Source organism: Mustela putorius, unplaced genomic scaffold, assembly GCF_011764305.1.
Source record: "Mustela putorius furo isolate JIRA1106 unplaced genomic scaffold, ASM1176430v1.1 tig00003869_pilon_pilon_pilon, whole genome shotgun sequence".
Taxonomy (NCBI): domain Eukaryota; kingdom Metazoa; phylum Chordata; class Mammalia; order Carnivora; family Mustelidae; genus Mustela; species Mustela putorius.
In genome coordinates this window covers 26,211,601-26,231,931 of record NW_025422021.1, presented here as the reverse complement: position 1 = coordinate 26,231,931, position 20,331 = coordinate 26,211,601, and positions in this window count along the sequence as shown.

Sequence of the window (20,331 nt, the reverse complement as noted above, 5' to 3'; positions counted from 1 at the left end):
AGAATTAATATTAAAAATGAATATGTTGTTAGTAATCATAAAGAAAACAATTTATTATATATTTATTATATTGTATATTAATAGAATAAATATTCCTATTAATAAGGGTATTCCTGGAGTCTAAAGTTTTCTATCTACATGCTTTGGAATTCATCTATAATATTGAAAGGGGTTTATAGTTCATTTAATTCTCATTATTGTATTTCATTTGGTGAATATGCCACGATTCATTTATCCTGATGAATATTTGGGTAACTTCTGACTTAGGGCTATTTTGAATAGTACCACTCAAACAGTTTAGTGTATGTCTTTTGGAAAATAAATATGTTATTCTTGTTGGGTGGAGGGGAATTCTAGTCCATAGGTTATGCTTATGTTTGATTTTAGTATTTTAGTGGAAGCTGCCAACTTAGTATTACTTGAGGGTTTGAGTTTTTCTATATCTTTATCAACACTTATTTCTGGTTTTTCTCATTTTAGCCACTCTGGAGTCTGTATAATGATGTTTCTTTGGGTTTTAACCTTCATTTCTCTGATTACAGAAGAGCTGCACAACTTTTTATTTATTTATTGAATAGTAGATATACTCTTTTTAAAACTGCTCAAGGTTTTGTGCATCTTTTTATTTGGTTGCCTTTTTAAAATTGATTTTGAGGGTTTTTTTTTTGTGATGTTTGAAAAGATTTTATTTATTTATTTGAGATTGAGAAGCACTACTACTTACCCTCCTTTTGTTTCAGCTTAAAGAAGTTCATTTTGTATTTCTTGTAAGGCTAGTCCAGTAGTGATAAACTCCTTCAGCATTTACTTCTCCCGACAATTTTTTATTCCTCTTCTCTTTCAAAGATGTAGAACAGTTTTGCTGGGTAGAGTCTTCTTGTTTGCTAGATTTCTTTTTTTTTTCCTGTTCTTTGAATGTATTGTGCCATTCCCTTGGCCTGCAAAATTTATGCTTAAAAATGTGCTGATTATCTTTTTTGGTTGGTTGTTTTTGTATGTAACAAGTTGCTTTTCTCTTGCTGCTTTTAAGATTCTCTCCTTGTCTTTAACTCTTAACAGTCATAGTGTATTTTGCTGTGGTTCCTTTTGGATTCTTTTTGTTTGGAATTCTTGGATTCCTCAATATGGATATCTGTTTTCCTCCCTAGGTTAGGGAAGTTTTCAGTTGTTATTTCTTTGGATAAGCTATCTGCCCCTTTCTGTTTTCTACCATGACCCCTATGCCATAAATATTGGTCCACTGGATGTTGTACTATATATTTTGCAAGCTATCTTCTCACCTTTTTTTTTTCTTTTTGCTCCCCTGGATAAGTTCCACTGCCCTGTTTTCTTTCACTAATCCTTTTATCTACTTGATCTAGTCAATTATTGAACTCCTTTATTGAGTTTTTCAAATCAGTTATTATTTTCTTCAGCTCCATTGTTTTGTTTGGTACATCCTTATATTTTATATCTGTTGACATACTCATTTTTTCACATGCATTGTCTTCCTGACTTCAGTGAGCATCTTTTATGATCATTATTTGTAACTCTTTGTCAAGTAAATTACTTATTTTCATTTAATTAAGGTTAATTTCTAGAGTTTTATCTTGTTCTTTTGTTTAGAACATATTCCTCTATTTCTCCATATTATTTCATTCTCCATGATGGTTTCTGCAACATTAGATAAAATAGTCACCTCTCCCTGTCTTGACAGAGTGGTTTTGTGTATGACATGAAACTTTTAGCCCAGTTTAAGCTCTTAGTGATCTCTCAAACTTTTGGGATTGTCCAAGCTATCTTTGTTTTTAGTGGCTGTCAGTAATTGGGGGTGTGCCAAGACCTATCAGTATCCCAGTGGGCAATATCTCAGTGAGCACCTAGGTGCAGGACAACTGGAAGCTGGACCCTCAGATAGCAACTTCTAAGTATGCAAATAGGACTGTTTCAGGGAAAGCCTGGAAGATGGGCCTTCCTATCTGCTCCCTACATACTGAGCCTGGGGAGATACCTGGTTAAGAGCTCATTCATTTGCTACAGTTGTGTGGGACCTGTAAATGCAAGTCCTGCTGGTTATCAGAGCCAGGCAATCAATGGTATGTCTCCTGGTGGCTGTTGCAAAAACTGGGGTACCAGATGTATGCACAAGCTCCCTCTAAGGAGAAACTGGTGTCCTGTTGTAGGCCAGAGAGAGAACATGGAGATGGCACCTCCTGTGATCCCCAGTTTCTTGGGGGGTATCACAGCCTCTACATGTGTTAAATTAGAAGCCTGACCTTCAGGCAGCAGCTTTTGAAGTTGGCATATATGCCTCTTTCAGGGAAATACTGGGAGATGGATGTTTCTATCTGTTCTCTCTGTGCTGTGTCTTGAGGGATAGACTGAGTGAAGTCTTGCAAACTCATCAAGAACTGTTACTTTTTTTGTTAAAAGATGAGGTATCAGATGTTGTGTCCAAACCCTTAATTTTTCAGGGAAAAGCTGAAGAGTTGGGAATTTCCTCCTGGTGGCATGTTTCTGTGCAGTATGGATGGGTTTGATGATGAGTGTTTCAGGCTCTTTTGTCCTTTTCCATGGGGATATTGTTTGTCCAATATGTGTAAATCTCTTAGCTAGTTTCTGGATTTCTTTCAAGAGGAATTGTTTCATGTGTAGATTTGGTGTGTCCATGGTTGGAGGTAAGTTCAGGAGCGTCCTATGACATCATCTGGGACTAGAACTTTGAAAATTTATGAAAATCAGAGAAAGCAATTTTGCATCTATAAGAGAAATAAAATGGAAATATAATCTTTCAGGAAAAATCCTTTTAAAATTAAATCCAATATATATACTTTTTGTGACAAATGGTTAAAAAGGAACAACTATGGGCACAGAATTACTATACATAGAAAGTCTAACAGTAAAATGTAGTAGTACGTTGTAGTTGTAATAGAGGTTACAGCAGTTGATATACTCTACTTATCCCTGCTTAGGTATATTGTTGTTTATAAAGGAATTACTTTAGTTATCATTTTTTTCTTGAAGCATTAGATATTGATGTTCAGGTGTAAAATTCCTACTCATCCTCCAAAGCTAATTCCAAAGGAAACCTCTAGGTTTCCTCTCTTGCCTCCATTTATCTAATCCAGTTCCTCCTCTCTTAAAGCACCTTATTTATTCTTTATTACAGTATTTGACTTCTTGTGTTAAAGATAATTGATCATATGTCTTTGTCTTTATATCTTATGTTTATGACATGAGATGTCCTCATGCTTTGTATCTTCATTCAGTATTTGGACATTGAGATGCCCAATAAATGTTTATTATATTACTAAAAATTTTGGAAAAGGATTCTTCTCTAGAGTGGCACTAACTCTTTTTTAAAGATTTATTGATTTATTCATTTATTTGAGTGAGGGGCAGAGGGAGAGAATCTTCAAACAGACTCCCCACTGAGCTCAGGGTCTGATAGGGGGGCCCAGTCCTATGACCTATGAGATCAGGACCTGAGCTAAAATCAGGAGTCGAATGCTTAACCCACTGAGTCACCCAGGCACCTTGAGTGAAACTTGATTTTTCTTTCTTTGTGTGTGTGTGTGTTTTGTTGTTGTTTATTTGTTTTGAATCAACTATTTAATCAATGAATATATATAAAAAACTTAGAATTTTAAGGCACTCTGCTACTATAATGTGTTCACCATCAGTACCCTTTTTTTTAAAGACTTTATTAATTTGAGAGAGAGAGCACATGCACATATGAGGAGTGGGCAGAGGGAGAACCAGACTCCCTGCTAAGTTGAGTGCCTCATCCAGGGTTCAATCCCAAGACCCTGAGATTATGACCTGAGCTGAAGGCAGCTGCTTAACTAACTGAGTCACCCAGGCACCCCTCATTGTCAGTATCTATGATTTTTTTCTTATCTCTTTCATTTATTATTTTCTGCCATGGTTCTTTTATTGGCAAACACTGAAATGCTCATTTTTACATTACCTTTTTTTAAAAATATTTATTTATTTATTTGACAGAGAGAGATTACAAGTAGGCAGAGAGGCAGACAGAGAGAGAGAGGAGGAAGCAGGCTCCCTGCTGAGCAGAGAGCCTGATGCGGGACTCGATCCCAGGACCCTGAGATCATGACCTAAGCCGAAGGCAGCGGCTTAACCCACTGAGCCACCCAGGCGCCTTTTACTTTACCTTTTTTTATATTCTCTCTACAAGTTTACATAAAATAGGTATCTCCAAAAAGAAAATAAAAGTTAATACTTCTTTTCAAAAATAAGTATTAGTACCTAAAAATTTCTGTTATCATGTGTGTGTTTGGCTCTTTCATCCTGTAATATTCATTCATATTCTATTCACTCTACCTGCAATAATTAGATGTCAGATTCTGGCTCTCCTTTGGAGAAGTTTGAGTGTAAGAAGAGAGAAGTTTGGTGTGTAAGAAAAAAAAAGGTGCATAGCCATTAATTCATTTACTCATTCATTCATTTAACAAAGATGTGTTGATGCCTTGCTGATGTGGGAAACAGAGGCAGAAGAAAAGTTGTTAAATTCCCTTACTATCTAGAGCCTGCTGACAAGTCCTTGAAACAGGCAGAGTGATATTCCTCTGGGGACTCGAGTGCCTCCACTTTAATACTTTGTGGAGGGCAAAAGGCAATCCTAGCCTGACCATCCCTCAACCCCAAACAGGATCCTCTGGATCTATTTTAACATATAAAAATTCCTTTGGAAACTTCCTTTATCTCTAAACCCTCCAAGATACGGGCTGGCAATCATCCTAAAGCATATGGCCCACCGATATATATCTGAAGGGTCTCATGACTAAGGTTTTATTAGACGGTAATAAATGACCTTTTCCCAACAATAGCTAGCCACTCGAAGTCCTGGAAACCTTGCTCCCAAAATTCCTTAGAGACTTACACCATCCCTGAACCCATCCCAACTTGCAAGTATATAATGGACCACTCCTCACAACCCCAGAGCAACAGCTCTTTTGGCCCATGGTTCCTGTCCCCATGCTTTAATAAACCACCATTTTGCACCAAGGATGTCTCAAGAATTCTTTCTTAGTCATCAGCTCTGGAACTCACTCCCACCAAACCTCACTTATATTCTAAACTTCATCATTGCTATTTGAAAGAGACTATAAGCCTGCAAAAGGTCTGCATTGTACCCTCAGGGATCACTTTGATTCCCTGCCTCTCCTGTTTGTTTGTTTGTTTGTTTTTGCAATAGTGGAATATACAATAATTCTGGTTACTTTTATTTATCTTCTCATTCCTTTGGTCTTCACCAATCTCTTCCTAAATAGAAGATATTTAGATTTTATTGTTTCCAAAAATGTGTTCTGGAAGGAACATTTAGTCTTCTTTTCAGCTGTCACTTAAAAGACAAAGCCTCCAATTCCTGTAAGAAGAAGGAAGTTTATATCCCGTGTCCCTTTTAGTATCTGTAGTCTATTTAGAATGAACCCCTAGAAGAGCTGGGAAAATAGTCAAAGTTTCCTAGATATTTGCCAAAATATTTCCAATTTCACTGTATGCTTATCATGCAATACAAAATCAGCCATTTTTCACTTTAGTCAAGAGAATATTTGTAGTTCCTAAGCCATTAATTGCATTCAATTTTCACTTGGCTTGATTAATGTTCTGTATTGATGACCATCTCGGGAGTAAATACTGACTTGCTTAGACTGGCATATAGTGATTTCTAAGGGACTTTACTTATCTATGTAAATAATTATGCTGTTATATATGTTATTGGATCTTGAATTATTTGAGTACCTGTGCAGAATGTTTTTAAATTAGTCTATTAGAATTGATTATAACTTAGTAATAGTAAAACTCTGGTTATACAGACATTCAGTAACTTTAGGTACCAAAAACCATTTAAAGTTTTTGGCCAAAAAGAAATATATTTATCCCATTTAAAGAAATCAAAATCTTACTTTAAGAACTAAGATTCTATTAAAATATTCTTAGCAGTCACTTTTTACCATTTTAATTACTTTAAAATTTATAAGCATATTGTGTATCTTTAAAAATTACATTGGTAGAATTGCTGTCTCTGATACAGATCTATAATTCACTCACTGTTCTTTAAATGAGTCAGATTAGTGCCACATATTCTTAAAATAAAGAATAATGAACTGGAAAAGTAAACTTCTATTTCCTAAGTACTAAGATATTTGGGAGTATATGGTGCTTTTAGCGTTAAATGCTACACTGTAACTTCATTGGTTATAAATTTTAAGTGCAGAATACCTTTACTGAATATAAAAAGAAATATATTTTTAAGATTATTCATTTCTGCTACCTCACAATTATTTGACATATACTGTATGCCAGGCATAGTACTAAGTACTGGAGATAACATGGTAAAAACAAACATGGTTTCTGTGTTCGTGTTACTTAAAGTCTGATGAGCAAAACAAATATTGATCAAATAACCACAAATATAATTGTACCATTAGAGCTGTGATGCATGTTATAAAGGAAATGTGCATGAGTGTCTACGGTAGAGAGATTTAACTTAGTATGGAGGTTGCTATGGTCTGAACATTTGTGTTCCCATTTTGAACATTTGTGTTCAAAATTCGTATGTTGAAAACGAATCCCCAGTAGGGTGATAATTTTGAGATGGGGCCTTTAGGAGGTGATAAGGTCATGAGGTTGGAGCCCTTATAAATGGGATTAGTTTCCTTACAAAGGAGACCCCAAAGAGCTCCCCTGCCCTTTTGCTTTGTGAGGACACAGCGAGAAGGTGGGTGTTAATGAGGAGGCAGGATCTCACAGGTGCTGAATGTGTCGGTGCCATGAAGTTGGACTTGCCAGCTTCCAGAAATGTGAGAAACAATTTTTCATTGTTTATAAGCCACCCAGTTTTTGGTATTTTTGTAATAGCAGCCTGAATGGATTAAGAGGTCAAGGAACACTTCTAAAAAGAAGCATAGCTTACACTGAGATCCCAAGAAGTACTAGGCTTTCTGTGATGAAGAAGGTAGAAAGTGAGCGGCAGAACAAGGGATGGATGCTGTTAAGTGTGTGATGAGAATAATGGGAATAAATTATAATTGTTTAATCATGATGCACATAAAATTACTGAGATATGACCATATTTGACATATGAAATGGCAATTTCATATTTGAAATTTCACATTTAACCCAATGTTAATGTAACAAGCATAGGACAATTAACAATATAAAACATCACATATCACGTATCGATATCCATATTTAGGTTACTGTAAATTATACTGCCATAAAAACACAATTGCATATATCTTTTCAAATTAGTATATACCTTGAAGTAGAATTACTGAACCAAATGACACTACTATTTTTAAAGATTTTACCTATTTATTAGTGGGGTTGGGAAAGAGCTGTGGGACAGAAAGAGGGAATCTCAAGCAGACTCCCTATTGAGTGTAGAGCCAGATGTGGAGGTCAGTCCCACCACCCTGAGATCATGACCTGAGCCTGAAACCAAGAGTCAGATAGACGTCCAAACAACTGAGCCACCCAGGCATCACTACATTTTCTTTTTAAATTATAGAACCAACCAACCAAAAATTGCCTCAGCTACTTGAGGTGAGCATAGTTAAAATATAAGCAGAAGTTCCTTTAAGAACCTTGTTGAGTTGTAGCTACAAAATTCATAGAAGTTGGAAAGTGAAAAAAATAGAAAGATAAATGTTGCAGTTAGATTAAAAGTTGTTCAGGAGCCTGGGAGATGGACTGTATAATCATGTGATTGGCTAATCCTTTCTGCCTATTGTTTCAACAGTGTCACTTCTCTTCTCAAAAATTTGTATGGCCCTGTTGTTTCTGTTTAGGCCCTGTTGTTTCTGTTTAGGTTCTACTTTCAGTTTTTTGAAGAACCTCCCTACCATTTTCCACTGTGGCTGTACCAGTTTTCTTTCCTACCAACAGTAAACAAGGACTCCCTTTTCTCTACGTCCTAACCTAACTTATTGATTATAGCCATTCTGACAGGTACAAGGTGATATCTCACTGTGGTTTTGACTGGCATTTCCTGGTGATTAGTGATATTGAGCATCTTTTCATGCAAACACAATAGTTTCATAAACTAGAAGGAGTAGGGAATCCTTGATAACCCCTTTTGCTAATTACCTCTCTTGCCTTCATCCAGCTAAGAACAAATATATTCTCAAGCACTCAAAACCTCAGGTTTATAGCACCCATGAATACTTGAAAGATAAAACTACTTGATTACAAACTCAGCCAATCAAGAGGCAAATTGAAATCAAGGTCTCTGGAATGATGACACTATAAGAAAGCATACTAAAATTCTAAGACTGAATAATAATATGAATAAATTTTATCTGTAAGAAATATAAATGACATAAGTCTAGACAAAATATCAAATGCTGATATACTGGAGGATGAAGAGAGGATGAGAGAATCAAGAAAATTTAAATGCATATTTTCTATTTTTATAATTTCATGTTTAAGGATTTTTTTTTAGAATTAATAAATTAAGAAATGTTCAATTACATAATTTGAAGAGTTAATAGTATTTATCAGAAAATTAAGAGCAGACTATAAATCTTCTATATAATTTGATAGGAAAAAATTACATTCAAAAGAGATAATATAGGGCTGTCTGAGTGGCTCAATGGGTTAAGTGTCTGCCTTCAGCTCAGGTCATGACCCCAGAGTCTGAGAAGGGAGCCCTGCCCTCCCTTGCTCTTGCTGTCTCCCTGCTCAGTGGGGAGCCTGCTTCTTTGTCTCCCTCTGCTACTCCTCCTGACTGTGCTCTCTTGCACTCTTGGTCAAATAAATAAACAAACAAACAAACAAATAAATATTTTATATCTTTAAAAGAGAGATATAATATAGACCATGTAACAAATATTAGGAAAAAACATGATTAGAAATGTAAAACACAAAATGATTAAATTCAACCATTTTATGACATTATATATAAATAAGAGAAATAATCTATTTAAAAAGGGCTCTCAGATTGTGTAATAAAACAAACCTAATTATATGTTATAGAAAATTATTATTCCAGAATTATTATTCCAGAATGACTAAGCAAGATGCTTCAAAAATTTAATAAACCTGAAGAGCTATTCCTGATACTTTAAAAAGCCATTTAAAAACTCTAAGTAAAAACAGAGGGAAATTTTTCTACAGCAATTATATTTAAATCCACATAAGACACCTAGAAGTATTTTTATTTAAATCAGCAGTAAAATATGAACCCAGTATTGCTGCTGTATTTTCACCTTCTTCTAGATGTATTGACCAATACAACTAGACATGCAAATAAAATAAGTAGTATAAAAATACTCTGCAGATGATATGAATTTATATATGAGAAACCTAAAAAGTAACTTTAAGTCAGTTAAAAATAATATGACAATTCAACACAATGGATACTTAAAATTTTAATGTATAAAATAAATGTTAATATGTAAATAAGTAATATATAGAAATAGCCTTATGATACAGACTAGTGAGGAAATAACATGGAAGGGATAAAATGGAAAATATTCTGTTTACACCAGCAATGAAAAGAGGAATGCTTAGTGTTCCCAGTATCCACTGCTGCCTAATAAAACACCTCGAAACTTAGTGGTCTAAAACAACATATTTTTTATCTTTCATGATTTGATGTCTGACTGGACTTAGCTGGGTAGTTCTCATTTTTTTTTTAAAGATTTTATTTATTTATTTGACAGAGAGAAATCACAAGTAGATGGAGAGGCAGGCAGAGAGAGAAGAGGGAAGCAGGCTCTCTGCTGAGCAGAGAGCCCGATGCGGAACTCGATCCCAGAACTCTGAGATCATGACCTGAGCTGAAGGCAGCAGCTTAACCCACTGAGCCACCCAGGTGCCCGGGTAGTTCTCATTTGCTTCTAAATAATGGCTTCTTAGTGGCCATTAGGAAGTTTCATCCTTTGTGCTCTGAGTACTTAACATTGAGGCAGGAGTCGATACAACTCTAATGGTAATTTTAACAAATAGCAATTGACATTATAAATGTGCCAGGCACTGTGTGAAGCCTCTAACATTTAAAATTTTATTGAGTCACTTTGTATAGGGGAAGTGCTACTTTCTCCATTGTCCTAACTGACCCAAGGGTACATATTTAGTTAATGGTGGAGCTGGGATTTGAACCTAAAGCCTGACCTCTTCACTACTGCTCTCTGAGGCCCCATGACAGTTTCACCATATTCATTACACCATCTTGAGAAGACGTAAGGATCAAGATTGTGAAATGCCTCAGGAGATATAATTAGGGGAGGATTTGAAGATATCTGGACGACCAGACCAGCTGTGATGGGTTGGATTTACATGATTGTGACTCTTTTCTTTCTAGTTCCTAAACTGGTACAGCCATGAAAGGGTAATTTATACAGATTTCCTGATTTTATTCTCATTTCACAAAATCGGTTGTAAACAGGTTCTTGAATAGATCATTTTTCCCTCTTCTCCGAGCTGTTGCTAAAGCACCAAGGCTGTGTCAACTTTGCATTATGTAAGTGGCTACATGGCTCATCCATGTCTTGATGAGGTAGCACAACTGGACCTCCTCACCCATGCCTGCTTCGCGTCACCACCATCCCAATCCTTTAGGCAGAGAGGACTAGATGAATTCTTCCCCAGTCTTTAAAAAATATGCTTCTATTTCTCTGGTGAATCAAAAAGAGGAGGCAATGTAGAGATGTTTTATGCATTTGCTTCATAGACGCGGTAAACACCCAGCCTCTGTGTTTCCCTTTCCCAATTTCTTGTCTATTTCTATAGACTGTGGAGTAGAGCATTTTTCTATTTCACACTATCTAAAAGCAGCACTTTGTAACTGAAATATAAAATACAATTTTATTTTCTTCCAAAGCCCAACTGGAATGCATAAAAAGTATCAGTCAGAACCTCTGCTGCAAGTATCAGAAAGTCTATCTCAAATGGTTCTAAACTAAAAGGCAGTTTGGTTTGTGTAACTGAAGGTCATAGGTGTGGTACAAGATGCAGATACGACTATCTACGTTCGAGCAACTGTTCTTTTTCCAGCTCCTGGCTCTGTTCCTGCTGCATGTGTGCTTCCCTTTTTTTCAAGCTTTCTGGGCACCTAGTAGCTACCACTTTACCTTCTTCCAATCCTACACCCCCCAACGAGGGGGATGTTCTTGACCGGAATTTAAAATATGAGAGATTTAAAGCCTGGCGCCTTAATACTGTCACTGTTTCAAGACAATGGATGCATCACACACACAAAAAAAAACCTGACTTTTTTCCTGGACATCGTGTATGGTAATAGCAGGAGATCATCTTTGGGATAATCAAGAATGTAGTCATTGAAACCATTTTCTGTGCTGTGATTCAGGTGCAGATTCCCAGCTGAGAAAGGCTGGGAGAATTCTAAAAATATCTAGATGTAACTTTTAATGGTTTGAGTTATGCCACATAATCACCCAGTTAGTATGGCTAGAGTGATGACTTATATAGAGATTGGCCAGCCCTAAATCATAAATACACAAGAAGATCTGTGTAGACTTGGTGACATAAAGTAGAGAAACTGATTCCTCCAAGTTCTGGAGGTGTAGAGTCTGAACTTAGGGTATTAGCATGGTTGCATTCTAGTGAGAGGTCTCTTCCTGGCCTGTAGGCAGCCACATTTTGTGTGTGTGTGTTATTACATGATAGATCTTTTTCTCCTTCCTCTTGTAAGGATAAAGTCCCATATGGAAGACCCAGCCTCATGACCTTATCAGAACTTATTTATGTCCTAAAGGATCTACTTCCAAATACCATATAATACATATAATAGAGTTTTGGTCTTCAACATGTGAATTTTGGGACCACAAACATTCAGTCTACAAGAATCAGGGAAGGAGTCAAATTTAGCCATCATGTACAGATTGTGGATGGAGAAATGATAGTACTGGGGAAGTAATACAAGGCATTGTTAACCAGAGGAGGGGTGTTACAGGCTAAATAGAAAAATAAGTCTGTACTACACCATGTTTAGACACACTGTCTTGAAATTTACTTCTTTTGTAAGGCTTTTTGTTCTGCCAATTTATAGTGCAGTATTGGTTAGAAATTTATTTCTAAATCAAGAGCTATTTTAAGTGCCTTGCCCACTGATGAGTTTTCCTGTCATGATTTTAATATTACATGTTCCTGAAGCAGTGTATAGTAGTAATGATGGCAAAATATTGTCTTTAGTGATTTGAGACTGTGCAACATAGCAAACTCTATTAAGTAAACTATAATAATAAATAACTTGCAAATGACGCTGACGCTTTTAATTGTTAAAAAAACAAGATATATATTTTTAAATTGAGGAGCAGAACAAATGACTTTTTTTCCCATTACAAATTTCACTGTTTTTCTTTTCTTTTTTGGTTTCAACATTCCCACGTATTTCCTTTCACTTTCTGTCAAATGCAATTTCTCAAGCTGAACAGGAGTGAACTCTTTTCATTTCCACATTGTCACTCCTGTTCAGTTTGCTTATAGATGAAATGAAAGCATACTGTACAATAGACCTATATGTGTTGTAATGCTAGAAAATGATTTCAATGCACAGAAGCAAATGTTATGTGTATTTAGGCCTTCCATGATGTTTTAATCTCACATGGGCACACACAAGATGCACCTTACTCCAAGGAAAAATGCAAAAAAGGACTCCACCAAATAGAAGATGAAATATAAATGGAATGAGACTATACACCAGATAATCTTAAATATCCAGGCAAGGAAGAGTGCTAGAAAGTTGCATTATTCCTACATAATCAAAAGGAACTTAATCATAGTGAAGCACTTGATTCATTCAGCCACATGTAACAGGTCAATTAAAATGCGTACATTGGCAGATTCTCAAAAGAGCAAATGTTTAGTCTTATGCGGATCTTCATCCAGCTGATCTTGCTATTACATAAATAAAATAAAATTAAGGGAAGGAAGAGAGCAAACAAAATGAGGATTTATAGATCAGCAAATTTCCATTAACTATTGATCTGGCTTAGCAAACAGTAGATATGAGAAATTCAGACAAGCCATGTTTTATGCTTTTTAAGCAAAGATACATCATGTTATTAATTTCTTTGTGACATAATTGTTGTGCATCTTCTGTATTATAAACACTATGGTAGATACTAAAGATGTAGTGAGCAGAAGCCCCAAATTCCTCCTTTCATGGTACTTAATTCTGGTTTGGGGAGGCCAAAAATAAATCAAATATGTCAATAGAAGTTGGTGAAAAGAGCTTAGGAGAAACATCAGGAAAGGGGGATTTAGACCTTTGGGTGGGTAAAGGGTTAATTTTAAACAAGGGATTATATAATACTCTATTTAGAAGGTGACATTGGAGAAAGCCATGAAGGAATTGAGGGAGTTAGCCATGTGGCCATATGAGGTGAGAAGTTTTGAAAAACAGATAATAAGTATAAAAATCCTTGACTTAAGACCATTCTTGATATGAATAAGGAGTAGAGTAGCAAGTAAACAATTGTGGCTGGCATGAGGGAACAGAGAGTACTAAGAAATGAAAAGAAGTGATAATGGGCAACCTGATTATATAAGGCACTGGAGATCATAGTAGAGACTCATTCTCAGGGGAAAAAAAAAAAAAGGAGACATCTCCAATATGGGATTGACATGATCTGATTTGTTTCAGTAAGACTGCTCTGACTACCATATGGAGATAGACTATGGGGCAATGGCAGAGAAATAGGGAAGGGGAAAGAGCAAGCCGTGGCATTTAAAGATCAGCAAGAATCACTTAACTTTACAATAAACTGGGCTAGAGATGATAGTAACTTAGAAGAGGGTGATTATGATGGAGCCAGTGAGAAGTGGTCAGCCTCTGGATGGTTAGGGTGAGGAACCCAAATAATTTGATATTGGATTGGATATAGGAGTGGAAAAAAAGAGGAGTCAAGGATGCCCCTAACGTTTTTTGGTCTGAGAAAGCTGGACTTGCCATTCATACAAACTGAAAAGACCACAGAGAAATAATTTGGGATGAGGAGAACCAGAAGTGTGCATTTCAGTATGTTAAGTATGAGATGCTCATTTGATAGTCCATAGAGCTATTGAGAAGGCAATTGGATATTTAATTCTGGAATTTAGGGGAAAGTTAGGCTGCAGATAAATATTTTGGAGTCACTAACAAGTTGTTTTTAAAGTCATGAAACTAGAGGGTATCACCAAGGGAATGAGAGTGTGTGTGTGTGTGTGTGTGTGTGTGTGTACACACACATTTATATAAAGGTAAGCAAAGACCCAAGAGCTGCATTCTGGCCCACTCCAGTGTCTTGTGGTCAGGGAGACAAAGTAAAACCAGCAAAGGAAAGAAAGAATGAGAGACCAGTGAGTAAGAACAATGACCAGTAGAGTATGGAGTTACAGAAAACAAGTGAGGAGTGTTCCTACTGTGCTAAATACTGCTGATATGTCGTGCCATTATAGAACTTGACACATACTGCCTTTTTGAATATAATGGACTCACTGGTTCTTTGTTAGAAGAATATTAATTTTTAAATGGTTGGCTTTGTTGTTGTGCAAAATTTGAAATTCTGACCTGGTTTTCTTTATGATTGATAGAATGCATTTATAAAATGGATTTTGGGGAATGTTTTCTTTTGAAAATAGAACCAAAACACTGACCCTTAAAAAGGCATGATGCCTTGGTATTAGTATCATTAACACCTCCCTCCATTCAAGGAACTTAAGAATGGGTTCAAATGTTAATGAATAAAAGATGGGTCTGTATTCAACACAACTTGGTTGCCATATGAGGTTATTATGTCTTGGGTAGTTTTAATAACAGGATATGTTGACAACCAAAAGTGTCTTGTTATTCTAGACAAGGATATATTTACAAGGATATATGGCTGTTTACATAAGACAGCATTTTCTAGCTCTTTGCCATCAGATATAATCATACAGTTAAGTTTTGGCCAGTGCCACATAAGACACATTTCTAAGTACTGGGATGTATCTTCTAGGAAGGGTCACATCCTTCCCTTTTCATTCCACACAGATGAAATGACTAGAGCAAAAGAAGCCATTTTGGAATATTGGGTAAACTTAGGAGTGGCAGTCTCTCATGACCTAGAAGCAAGAAGAAAAAGCTGGGATCTTGAGGAGTTTATGAATTAGAGCAGCCTTATATAGACAGCCTACATCAGGAATAATTCTAATTGAATTAGATCTATTCTGGAATGGATACCCAGATGTCACCATATGTTTGTAAACACATATATAATGTGTTTAGAAAGTAAACAGTGATTTGACTTAAGGTGATAATAACCCCATTCTTTCTATGTTGGTATTCATGACTAGGGACTAAAAATGTTCAGTGTTTCTTTCATTTTCAGCCTCTTTTGGTAAAAGTTACTGTAGGTTTTACTATAAAAATACTCTTTAACTTTCCTCATGAGGAAAGAGAAAACTATGTCTCCTATTATATTTTATTGAATCGTTACAAACCAAATTCCCCCTTAGGCTGTTTTCAAATTTTAAAAACAAAAGCTTGAGGTGAGATTATATCTGATGTAGAGACGGTAAAACTGCATGTAGTCTCCGGCTTAGGTCTCAAGAAAGTCCCCCTGTTGTTTATAGAGTTCTGCTTCAACTTGTAAACCCATATTTAAAACTCTGGGTATAGGAAAATTTAAAGGAAATCATCTGTGTATGTATCATTATCTGTTATGTCTTTGTTAGGAGATTTTCTCCTTCCTCACAGATACCTTTGATGTTTATCTTTAATTATCTCTTTTATTGGTAAATAAATGGTTGATCACCTTACGCATCAAAGGAGTTATTTACAATGTAAGGATGGACAGAAGTCAAGATACTATTAACCAGAGAAAGCAGTTGGAGAAGCTGTATTATTTCCAAAGGTTTTCCCTTTCCTTCTGTCATTGTCTCTACCTGCCAACTTGTGTTCTGACTGCCTCCAGAAACATCACCCTATCTCCAGAGCCCTTTGGTTTTATGAAGTATGACTTAGCACACATACCCTATCTCTTTGAAAGTTTGTGAGACATAAATGGCAAGGTTATGATAGGCATGTAGAAATTTTATGCAAATATTGTTTTTACCAATCCCTGCCTTTCTTTCGTATTCTGATGGGACTTTCAGAAGAAAAGAATTGCGATTAGATTTCACTGCCACCAAATAATTTGGTTTCATCCTTCAGTTATGTGGCTTTGCACATTTTTATCATTAAAATCTCAGCAGAAAGAAATATCGCCTCCTGAATAAGATAACTACTTTAACTGATATCCAGACAAGTCTAAGAAAATATTGGTCATACTTATTAGTTGGAGACTATGTCAAAGTGCTATCTAGTTCTATTAAGCTTAATATTTCAAATTATGCTTGTTTCCCTCAGTTATATAACTTATTTTTTTAATCAAGGTATTTCTTTTATAAAGTATTTTAACTGCTAATGACATATATGTATAAATATGATGTTTTTCTATTAAAAAAATTTAATAGTTTTTCTATTCATACAAGGAACATTTATTAGATATCTACTGTATACCAGGCTCATTACTGAGGTAAAGTAGAAACATCTAGTTTTTATTTTCTTGAAGTTCATGGACCAGAACTCAGAGACTATCTAGTTCAATTATTCATTTTTATGGGTGATGACTATAGGGCCCAGGTAAGTTAAGTGACTTTCTTAGGATTATGCAATTAGAATCCAAGTCAAGACTAGAATTCAGGTCTCCTGATATTCTTTCTGTCCAGTGTGAATTCTACTACAACTTTCTGACTCTTTCTATCCAACCTGGGTGTTTTAAGGCACAGGAAAAGAAAAACTTGATGTGTTCAGTCCATTTTACTCCATTCCTGAAATTCTAAATAGCTTTCTGGTCACCTTCTATTCTGCTCAGTCTAAATCACATTCCTTTTGCTCGTAGGTAGCAGAAATAGATAGGCTCTTTTACACAGAGCTGGTAATCACTTCTTGATTGACTCCAAACCAAAATTAAAGTCTTGCTAAGCAAGCTCATCTGGCTTTATGGATAGAGGCTTTTCAGTTATCTAAGACCATCATACCTGCGCCTAAAATTATCTTGTTTACTTTATTAGCACAAACTGTTTCAACATACTGCAGTGAGCTATTAGCCCTCAGGAAAAGAAAATAATTTTTTTTAACTTCTTAAATATAAGGATGTTCTTTGAGAGACCATGGCATATCTGATGGAAGTTTTTTAGTAGAACTTTTTCCCTTGACTGATCCAGATTTAAACAGTCTAAAATCAATTCCCCTGGAGCCACTTGTCATTTCTTGTCTTCATTTTAGCAGTGTGGGTGAATGCGTGTCAGACCTAACTTTTACCCAGAGTTAAAAAAAAAAAAAAAAAAAGAATTTTCATTTCTTGTCCTTGCTTCTACTGCTATATAAAAATAAACTGGCTTTTTTCCACATATTTAAGCAAAACTATCTCAAAGAGAGGTTGTCAGAGTTTTGAAGATAAGGTAAGCAAAGATTATTGCTACGTTTGAAGAATTAAATCAAACCACTTTGAAAGATTAAGCTCAGAGTAGAAGAGGGAGCCAAATTTGTATTAATGCTGAGATTTCATGCAGTGCTCTTATATACATAGACTTTGTGAATTCTGGCCTGAGAGGGTTTGGGGATAAAGTGAGGGTACTCATAATTACAGCAATAGTGAGGAAGAAGCCAGAAGGCTAAGTTCTAAATAAGGCAATATTCAGCCCCGTCCCCACCCCCATATTTATACTCAAATATCCATCTGGAGAAGGTAATAATAGTGAGGGAGCTTCGTGCAAGAACAGTGAGCACCCATTAGATCCAAAGCAGGGCTGGGTAACCAGAATATATATCAAGTATATATACTGCTTTGCATACAGCTGAAGCCTTGTAAGTCTGTTGATGGTATTGTTTCTAGAAGTTATTTCTATTAGAAGCACAAGCTTCAAGAGGATTTTGTAACATCAGCCAATACACTCTAATGTAACTCAATATTTTGGAGACCAAGAAGACCTAACCTTCAACTCTCAGGACAAGCTGAATGTACTGAGTGAGTTTCCCATTGTGAAACCTGGTTTAGTGGTCAATAAAATGACATGACTTGGCCACATGCCCCAGAGTCAAGTCTTCTGTTTCTTCCTGAAGTAGGGAATGTGCCCCAGCTTTCCTATGCTGTCTCTCTTCTCACTTCTGTCCTCCTCAATTTCTGTTCTTCAGATTTACTGAGCTTCTTACAGTTCTCAAAAAATTCTGTGTGGTGTCTTTCTCTGGATTTTTTTTTCACACAGTTCCTTTTGCCTGATTCTTTTGCCTGTGTTCTATCTCCATGCCCTCCATCAACAATTTCTATCCTCCATCTCTCTTTACCTGAGTAATACCTACTTATGCTTCAAATTTCAGTATATATCCATTTTCTCTTACCAACGTGTATGAGGTACCTCTCCGGAGGCCCTTGTAGCACTCAGTACTATCTCTGTATGAGCTGTTATTGGGGTTGCTTGTCACATTTTCATCCACTAAGATCCTATGTTCCAAAAAGTCACTGTAACTTCTTTGCCATTAGATTCTCAGAATTAACATATGGGAGGTATCCTATACTTACTCGGTATGTGACATCAAAGGTTAGGCAAGCTCTTTAGAGTAAATGTAAGTGTGACTCCATTCCTTCATTCCTTCATCATTGAGTAATATTTATTGGTGCCTTCTGCACACACACAAAAATTCTAGGACCTGGGGAAACAATGATGAATAAAAAATAATGTCGGACAGACAGTAAGGCAGACTTCCTTCATGGTATGTAGAGTCTTGTTTTCTATATATGTTATCAGAGAAAATCCATATTAAATGAATTATTCTGAGGTTTAAGCCAATAATAAAAAATGTACTACAAATGTTCAAGTATGACTAAAGGCAAGGAAGAATCCAATTAAGTACCTTTTATAATTGTAACTCTTAGGACACCAAAGGAAGACTTATAAAATTATCATTATCTTTCATTTCAATTGAAATAATATATGATAAATGTTACATAAATTTTTTTTTTTTTAATTTTTTATTTTTTTTATGTTACATAAATTTTTAAAAGCACATATTTTCCTAGAAAGTACAAAGCTAGATCCAGAGCCTGTTGAATGAAAGTATATATTTGCTTTGAAATATGCAAGGCTCTGTTTTCTCTTTGCTCTTTTTAATTGAACAAACTGAGCTATAAGGTATTTTTAGTAGGAAAGGTGGTGCTATTTGCTATTAATAAAACTGTCAAATAGTTATTTGTAACTTTTGTAGCTATGGTCTCCATAGTTCTTAGACATATCCCTAAATGTTCTTGGAAATTTTCTTAGAAATTTTCATTATAATTTAGAAAATGATTTTGCAGAGTGAGAAAACATGCATATGAAACAAATGCACATACAAAGGTCTTCCAGAAAAAGTCATGAACACTCACCTGAAAGGGGATGATGCTATTATCTAATTTTAATTAGGCGAAAACAGATTTTTTTCAACTCATATACATATACATTCATGTTTAAAAATAAGGTACTAAGAACTTCACTAGAGCAAACAACACAATTAGGTACTTTAAAACATGTCTGTTATTTAAAGGATTAGCCACATATATTTACCTAGATTCCCTAAAACTTTCTTTTCTTTGTATCCAACATTTTTTTTTTCTCCTTTAAAAATATTTTCCTTCAGTAGCCCACCATCAACTTTCTGTTCTTGAAGGGGAGATGTGGCCACTGAGAGAATTAAGGACTTTTTTCAACAAGCATCAGGGACTTTAATCTGAAATGTTTACAGCAGAAGTGTCAGATTCTGAAAGCCTTCTAGATTGTTCCCTGTTTGGTGACAACATGCTGCAGAGGAGGTTAAGAGATTAATAGAAGATGAATCACATTTTAAGTATCTTCTAACAAACTGTATTTAAGCTTGTATCTGGTGTGTAACCTATTTAAAGATGTTTCATTTCTCTGAGGGCTTAATAAAAGTTCTTAGGACAAGTGTTATTTTTTACATCCCACAGCTTTTCTCTCCTATATCCCACCCCTGGTGGCAGGCTGTATTGAAAGCAGATTGAGAAAGAAAGAACATTAGGTGGTGATTTCAAAACAGGTAAATGATTGAAGGAAAATATTTTCTTAATTTTCCTTTTAAAAACACATTTACACACATCCTTGGTTTAATTGCTTCTGAAATTCTAAAATGGTACCTGCGTATCCTTCACAATGATAGTGTTTTATGCTTTATAACAATAATTGTGTGATAAGAATGAAGGAATTTAAAGATGGTTAATTTAGTGCTTAAAATATGAAGGTATATATAATATATAGGTGTATATATGATACATATGTATGTATATATATAATATATAGGTGTAT